We start from the raw sequence: 9,145 nt of genomic DNA, 5'->3' as shown, positions 1-9,145 counted from the left end.
AGGCTCTCTCGGAGTACCTCGCACATCTCAACAACCGAATCAATAATAACAAGGAAGCGCGCACCCGCCACAGAAAATAATAGAAGTTAAATTCTAAGTAAATTCTAAAACAAAATCTAACAAGATTAAATTGTTTTTTTATGGCATTTTTATCAAAGAATTAGAATTAAACTATGTACAAAACAATTAAATTCTAACAAGGAAATATTACATGTTTTTATGTCATTTTTTATCATGCAAAAAATCTAACAAAGTGTATTGTTTTTATATCATTTTTATCTCTAAGAAAAATAGGAAACAAAGCTAATTCTAACTAGAGATTAAGTGAAACAGGGGGTTTATGTTGAAGATAAATGGTGCAACCTAGTAACTTAGGGCGCAGGGCCCAGTAGCATTTGGCCCAAGGGAGTTTTGTTTATTGTTTCAACTTGTTGTACGTAAAAAAAAGTGAAGATGGGCTCTTATGGGGGTGCAGCGCTAGCATTTCGCAAGGAGGCCCAAGGTTGAAGAATCAATATCTACAGATTTTGTTATTTTTGATCCATCAAAAATTAAGATTATTGAGTATCATGCTAATTCAGATTTTAATCAAGTTAAGACTAACTAATCTCTTTTAACAACAATAATACCAGTTAATTCTAATGTTAATACAAAATTGAAAGTAAACTGAAAGGGGAATTTAGGGTTACGTGTTGTGGCTCTTGGAATTTCTCTAAAGCTTCCTCCTCCCTTCCTTCAATCGTGAGCGGCGCCGGTGAGACGCAACTTCACCTTTTCCGATCAAGATCTCAAATCGCGCTGTGAGAACGGGACAACTTCGTCCCTCATCCTCCCCTGTCCAATTGCCTCAGTGCTTTCTCGAACTCAGCACACTCTCAAACTCCCTCACCTCCTCTCGATTCAAAATCGCGGCGATCACCACCGCAAACATCTCTTCGCTCAAATCGTCTCCCTCAGAATCTCATCTCTCAGTTATCTCCTGTCGGAGAAGTTTCGGTGACTCTTCCGAGGTGACGCAGATGAATAAAACTTCAGAAAGTATCAACGTGAAATCCAGGTAAATAGCTTCCTCTCTCAACTTACTACTCGTGATTCTTCTTCTTCTTTGGAACTCCGTGTTCTTCTGAAATTTGAGCGTCGAGATGATGTTTTCGAACGTTATTGTGCAAGTTGAACGTTATTGCGATGTCGGTGATATTGTGACTGCTGCGTAATTGTTTTTTTGCAGGTGAAGGTATACCGAAAGTGATGATCAAAGCGGTGGAATTGTCCTTAAAGATTAATGAAGATGCGCAGAGTTTGTCAAGATGATGAACAGCGATGGTGATGATTATTGTGGATAAAGGTCGATATGGTTTATGGAGATTTTCTGGTTTTCTTTTGGAGGATTTGTGGAAGGTTGTTAGAGATGAAGATGAATTGAAGAATTGTTTCCAGAGATGAAGATTGAAGAGGTTTTGCTGTTAGGTCGTGAAGATTGAAAGGAGCGATTGAAGATGATGAAATTGATGATTGAAACGTTAAGAAGAAGATCCAGAAAGAGAAATTTCTGTTGAAGAGTTTGTTCCATTTTCTCTGGTGATTCTGTTATGAATTCTCCTTTTGTGAATGATTGAATTGGTATGAATTCTCTTGTGAAGCTTTTCTGAGTTTTTTCTATTGTGACTCTCATTCTGATATCGATTTTTCTCTGCTTATTTTTTGTTGTGAGGAGTTTTTGTGAACCGGGTTTTTTTTCACATATCTCTGCTTGCAGGTTTGGTTTTGGTGAAGTTGTTGCCTTGCAGTTCGGTTCAGAGGCTTGAGTGTGCTGCGGATTTGTTTCAGTTTTGATGCAGGAATTTTTTCTATGTGATTCTATTTTGTATACTAATTTGGATACTGTAATGGATAGTATATTTTGTAATGAACATGAACTTTTGTATAATATGGATATGGATATTGAATATTTGGAACTTATTTCTTTGATAAAGTTTTGAACAAGAATATCCTTGAATAAAAACTTGAACAATGGACATTTGAATAATCTTTAAATCATGAATGAACTTTCAATTTGAACTTCAATCTTTTCTTTTGTAAATCAATGACCCATGGAACGGATGAAACTTGACTTAATGATGAATACTTGCATGAAAATTATAATTAATTCTAATCTTGTAATTTGCATCCAAAACAAATTCATTCTGTTCACTCGGATTATCCCTGAACTTAAATCCACTTCATGTTTCAAAGAAAAAATTCCAATTAACTTGCATCTTCAATGAAATTCCAAATCAATTTAATTTTTGATCCAAACCAAATTTGTGCGATAAGCCGTCGATAAATTGAAAGTATAATGGCGTCTAGAACACAATGTTTTCCTTAAGCTTATAACCTTGTACCATGACTCATTCTTTTTGTAATTCGCCCCACAAGCATGTTGACTTAGTGACCTCGAACAAAAGAAACTCTTTTAACTTTTTTTTTTATTTTTAATCGACGAAATAAACGTCCTTGATAACTTAGAGCACGGAGAAAGAGGGCAAATTTTGGGGTGCAACAGCTGCCCCTATTCAAACTTCTTGAACCTGACGAGTGAGAAACGAAAGTTTTGAATTGTTAAGGTGGAAGGAGATTGAATACCAGAATGAAATCGAAAATTTGCGCTCTTGATCAATAGAAGATTCCATCTTGCAATAAGAAGGAATGTACCACCCCGCAAGCAGGGAGAAAAAACTTCAATTGACCTGAATAATTAAGTAGCTACGACTTGCGATAAGAAGGAACTAACAACCCCACAGGCAGGGGGAAAAACTTCAATTGATCTGGGCATCAAGAGAAGGAACATCTTCGACTGATCAGGGTATCAGACGTAGTAGATGTCTTCTGAACAGGAATTGGGGATAGATGTCTAAGTCGATCTGGGAATCGAAAGGAGATATTCCGGCTGATCTGGGCATCAACAGGTAGTAAGTATCTCTGGTCTGGGTACCAAGGCGACATCTCCATCTGATGCAATTAAATCATCAGGCAGATATTCCAACTGATCTGGGTATCAGCGGCTTGCTCCTTCGTAAGATCGACGAGATCCGGAGGCGGTTCCCTCAACTCAAAGTCTTGTTTATCAGGACAGGAACAATATCTCTTCCGAACTGTGTACGCCGGGAAAGGAAGTCTTTAAACTGATCTAGTCTCGATGCTAGAAAATAAGTAGAACAATCCCCTTCTGAATGACAAAGTCAATCAGGCAGATATCTCCATCTGATCTGGGTATCAGTGGCTTACTCCTTCATAAGATCGGTGAGATCCGGAGGCGGTTCCCTCAACTGAAAGTCTGATTTATCAGGAATAGGAACTGATATCTCTTCCGAACTGTGTACGCTGGGAAAGGAAGTCTTTAAACTAATCTAGGCTCGATGCTAGAAAAGAAGTAGAACAATCCTCTTCTGAATGACAAAGTCAATCAGGCAGATATCTCCATCTGATCTGGGCATCAGTGGCTTGCTCCTTCGTAAGATCGACGAGATCCGGAGGCGGTTCCCTCAACTGAAAGTCTAATTTATCAGGAATAGGAACGGATATCTCTTCCGAACTATGTGCGCCGGGAAAAGAAAACATCTTCAACTGATAGTAAGCATCAGGACTGGGCAGACGAGTTCTTCTTCTGAACGAAAATAAATCGTCAGGACGTAGATATTTCCAATTGATCTGAAGCATCAACAGGCTTGCTCCTTAGGAATATCTTGGGAGATCTGGAGGCGGTTCCTTCAACTGAACTGGAATCAGGATAGGAACAAATATCTTCAACCGATTTGAGGGCATCGGGATTAAGTATGACTTTCATCTGATCTGACAATGTCAGGGAGAGGGAGACAACCTTCTTCTGATTTAGACATCAGGATAAGCGCCTGTAATGATTAGGTGAGTTGCTCTCTGGGAGGCATTTGTATCTTGATAACTGTCCTGCAGAAAGAAACAGATATGACATGATCTATGCATGATTTATGTGTGAATGTTTGTGGAATAACGTTCCTGAGAAGGAAGACGTTATACACTTTGAAAATGCAATGCAAATGATGCATGATTCGGACGCTGCTTAGGAAGACAGCGGAGGAGCACTGAATTGCCGAAGAAGTTCTGGAGAGAGTATATAACTCTGCGGGGAGGAAAAGATGAGTGACCAAGGGTCACAATTGTGAGCTGACTAATATGGATCAGAAATCTGCTGGAGACGATCAAATATAGACGCGAGCTCTGGCTGGGGAATAAATCCTGCTTAGGGATATGAACATCCCAATTAACTACTTGGGGAATACCCTGGCAACTTCACTGGAGAAGCAAATTCTCGACACTCTGGGGATGTGGAGAAAAGAGCAAGTCATGGAGACAACTCTGATGGGGAGTGACCAACTTGCTTGTGTAGGACGCATTCCGCTGGGGAAATCCTTGAAGGACATAGATTCTGCTGAGGCTACATGTGAATCTCTGCTGAGAAAAGACTCAGTGGGGAAGATGAATACTTCTGCATAACGATCCACTGAGGAGATAAGAAATCCGCTAGGGATAAGGAACTCGGCATAAAAAACTCTTATTAAGACAACTCCACTGGGGAATAAGACGGATCTCCTAGGGAGAACAGGTCAATCTGTTGGGGAGAGAAACGCTCTACTGGGTAAATGAGGAATTCGGGCAAGGAACCTCATTAAGAGCTTGCTGGGGAATCAGATACCATTCAATCATGACTCAACTGGGGAGAAGACATTCCACCGGGGAATAAGACTTCTGAAGCACGAAGATTGCATTGAGATGTGCTTCGCTGAGGAGATGAGAATCTTGGAGCAAAGAAAACCTCATATGGATGTACTCAGCTGGGGAATGAGACTCTCTCGCTTGGTTAGATCCGCCACTGTGCTGACATGGTGTACTCGTAGGGATGTACCTGTGAGATAAACAGATGAAAATGCCCCAGGATATAGCATGACATCTTCTAGGGTTTCCTCAATGGAAAGAGGATAGTGATGCTCACCCACAATAGGAAAATGCAGGAGCAAACAGATTGGCAGACATCTGAGCTTCGAAGCTTTCCATACAGGCAATGGATTCAATGAGTTGATAGGCAAGAAGGGATTAGAATACCAAACAAGTATCGGTCGGAGTATCAAACAGGCATTGACTCTCCAAAAGAATACCACCAGGAAGTGGGCTTAATGGGTCAAGCAAGTATTGACTTCAAAGGGACCAAACATGCATTGGATTTCACAGTGTTCTGCATATTCATGTTGATTGTAAGGATGCCAACAAGTATTGGACTTTCCGCTTCTAACTGCTTGAGGATGACGACCCTGACGGTTCTCAAGTTCACAAGTGGATTAGCTCGCGCTTGAACTTAACTTGATTACCTCTTGATGAGAAGAAAATGTTATTGCATAGTGCTTTGCCCCAACCTGTAGGGACTTTGAAGAAATTCGTCTCATGAGCTATCATATCTGATCTGCCCCAGTATCATGAACTTTGGAACCATGCCCCTGATTGACCTGCGTTGGAGGTAGCTTCGACTGTGCTTGGATGAATGCCCCTGATTGCTTATCACTTTGAGAGATTCTTCGAATCTTGACCTGGTAGCCTCAGATTGACTAAAAACTTGCTCGACAAAGTATTCAAACGCTTTTGTGCCCCTGAGGGTGATCAGACTTTGAAATATTGCTTCAACTCAACGGAGTTTTGAAGACAACTCGTCCTTCGGGAGGATAAAACCTTTTCATCTGAAGTTCATGATGGAAACTTTCCTGATCTTAAGCACTTGTTCATATGCAAAGAATGTTTATTATGAGAAATATAATTCTAATCCAAAGAGTATGTTTGTCTTGAAGTTTAAAGAAACTTTTGAAAGGATGTCGTAACATCGGGTTTTGTGAAAGAAAGAAACGATGGTGTGATACCAACTCAAGCGTTTAGCGGATCTCCTAGGAGTCAGCTTACCGTATTCTCGTGTATAGTCTGCTTTCGAATTAACCCATGCTTCAGTTAGGACTTTTAAGGGTTGTAACGTGGCCAGGTTCACGGTTTGAGAAAAAAGGTTTTTTAGGCTCAAAGATATTTGGTGCCCACCCCCTTCGTGATGTTCTCCAGTCCTAAGTTCAGTTAATTTGACACGAGCATTCACCTTTCAAGAGGAACTTGAGATGGTTGAGGAATCAATGAGGTCTTCTGGACACAGCAATCACTTTACCTTTCGTTTTTGGTGTCTGATCACACGACTTTGTTCTTTTGATGAGGATTCTTATTTTGTAATCCTTGTTTTTCGATGTTGCTTTCATCATTTTTTTTTGTTTCCCTAACTTTTGCCTGGACAAATTCTTTTGAATTTTGATTTGGATACCCAGCGGGATGCCCTAATTTTTGCCTAAGTCACATGATTTCAACTTGTTGACTTAGCGGGCTTTCTCTTTTTTTATTCTTTTTTTTGAACAAATCGTGTGATCCTGAATCTCTGATTTGTTGGAATTGATTGTGACTGCCTGAGTCATTGATTGATGAAGAATTACCATTATGGTATTGATATTTCTCCTTACCCCCCTGATGTGAGGGATAAACCACCGCGGTTTTGATGTTAGTTTCAACCTCCTGATGTGAGGGATAATCATGATGTCTCGACCTCCGGAGGTGAGGGATAACCGTTGTGGATTTGACATTTCGTCCTCCTGATTCGAGGGATAACCATTGTTGTATCCTTACGTGCACACTCCTGATGAGTTCCGAACGCTCGATCAGGTTAACTGAACACTACCTTGCCCCAGGGTTAAAATAAGTTTTTTTTCTGAATTGAAAAGAAGACTCCTACTTCGAAGGCTCAGAGGGGTTGACGAGGGTCTATCTCCCTTATATCTCCGGTGTTTGGGAATTTGAAACAATGCCTGTACATCATCAACAGGGTTCTACTCAAAAGCATACCATTTGAGGTTATTGGTATTATGTGCTCATCATTCTCCCTTCGGAGTTATCATGCTTTATTAACAAGAGTTAAGTATCACAAAAAGCATAGAAAACATATAAGAGCAAAAGCGAATGGATTTTTTCAAGACAAACATATCCAATGCATTATTATTATAGTTCAAAAACAAACAAGTTTTGCATGCAACAGTATCAAACAAAGCAAGAAAGCTTAAACATGAACATGCATGATGATTTAAGAACTGCCAATGTTGAGGAGATCCTCTCCGTATGGACTTATTGCTTTCGAAGATCCGCTGAGTCAAAGGAGAACTTCAATTCTGGCCCTCAGGTGCGAATGTGATAGCCTCGGTGTCAATCAGGTCTTGAACCTTGTCTCTGAATGACTGACAACCTTCAATCAGATAACCAAGTGCCCCTAGAGTGGAAAGCACACCAAGCAACGACATATGTTCCTGCAGAACCCTTTAGATCACTTCTTGGAAGAAGATTTCGGCAAAGTTGTACAAGAGTTGTAAGTGTCCAGCTTTTAGGGATTTGAGTCGTGCTAGTGGTGCACAAACTCAAGATACAAGGCGTCTTGCTTATCCCTCGGTCGGGAGCCCCAAGTATAGCTGCTGAAACAGAAAACACCGTCATGAATGGAGGAAACTTGTATTACTATCAGCGAACAACAATAACCTCTGACTCTTGGCTTTCAAAGTCATTACTTGGAACACACAATAGATGTTGTGAAGGAAGCCTCTGGAAGTTCAAGTTGCAAGTGATTCTCATGAGTTACTCCTTGAGGAAGATCAAAGATTCTACTTGTGGCGGATGAAATAGAATTAAGCAGTAGGAATCATTATGAATAAACTCAACCATCTCTGCATCGAGCAATTTCTGAACTTTTTGTACCTCAACACCTTGTAAGGCTTGACATTATGATCAGGTGCCCCAGATTGGAAAACACCGAGTATTGTCATCGAAACCAGGAGAGCAGTCTGTGGTGAGAAAAAACCAAAGCATGAATCTTAACCAACTGAAACTCCACCAAGCATTGACGCAACTGAACATAAAGGCATGGGGATCTCGTCAGCATGTTTCTCATATTCTTTCTGTCTCCGTTGACAAGCGACTGCTACTAAATAGGAAACTCCAAGAAGAGGTGACTTGGTATGTGAAGCAGATCCTTGAGAATGAGAGGTGCCTTTGAAGATCACTCTTGATTACTGTTTAGCAGAAGATTCTGACGAAGTCACACGGAATTTGTAATGCTTTAGGGATTCGAGCAATGCGAATGGTGCAATGCTCAAGATAGACAATGTCTTGCCCATCCCTCGTGCGGGAGCCCCAAGCAACTTCAAAGACTTGTAGATACTAACATCACGACCAGGTGCCCCAGAATAGAACTCACACCTAGTGTCATCGTCATCAAGTAGAGAGTTTTGTAGACATCAACACCGTACAGAGCTTAACCAGTTGCAAATAAAGCAAGCATGGAAGCAAATGATCATAGGACATGAGAATCAGATAGACTCGTCTTTCGGTCCTCTTCTATCGAGAACATACCCTTTGAATTCATAAGAGAAAGGAGATTAGCCGCTGACGAGGATCTTCAGAAACCGCACAATTGTGGAAGAGATCCACGAAGTTCTCCCTGAGTCTTTCTTACTAAGAGTCCTTGAGAACGTGTCAAAACTTGCATGTCTTCATAAACAACCCCAAATGAGTTTGTTTCTCGGTCAACTCCCCACAAAGTTGTTCCATGATTGATCTATAAGCACACAACAGTAACAAGCCAAGTCGGTGAGTCTAGTGAGAGTACCAAGTCTGAATAAGAGATCCTCAACTCTGAACACCTGTTATGCATGAAATGCATGAGATGAATGCAATGCCATGTTCATTCAATTTCCAAGGAATCCTCGTGTTTTGATTTTTGGCAAGCAAAAGATGGAAAAGCTCGGCATGAGGCTTAAAGATATGATTCCTTGGAAATGGAAGGAACATGTATGCTAGTTATTTTTTGTACATCATTTTTTCAAAAGTAAATATGCAATGATGCAAAATGATGGGAACCAATGTCTCCACAATACTGAATATAGTTGCACTGCCGCAAAATCACACTGCACAGGTTCAATGGTTTGGCGTAGTTTCAGATCAACAAGAACCAACTAACTTCCAATAGAACCACTCATGTTGTACCACGTCTGAATAGAACCAAAAGTAACAGGAT

General features: G+C 40.5%; 1 long non-coding RNA gene across 1 annotated transcript; it reads left to right on the top strand.

Moving 5' to 3' along the window:
- Positions 1-637: 637 nt before the first annotated feature.
- On the top strand, positions 638-1,938 carry LOC131638441 (uncharacterized). The gene is made up of 3 exons (XR_009294669.1): positions 638-1,057; positions 1,229-1,578; positions 1,757-1,938. It is a non-coding gene; the product is annotated as an uncharacterized LOC131638441 (long non-coding RNA).
- The last annotated feature ends 7,207 nt before the right edge of the window (positions 1,939-9,145 follow it).

This window comes from Vicia villosa, unplaced genomic scaffold (assembly GCF_029867415.1).
Source record: "Vicia villosa cultivar HV-30 ecotype Madison, WI unplaced genomic scaffold, Vvil1.0 ctg.002314F_1_1, whole genome shotgun sequence".
Lineage (NCBI taxonomy): Eukaryota > Viridiplantae > Streptophyta > Magnoliopsida > Fabales > Fabaceae > Vicia > Vicia villosa.
Note: the sequence above shows the minus strand (reverse complement) of the source record. Positions and strands in the feature narration are given on the sequence as shown.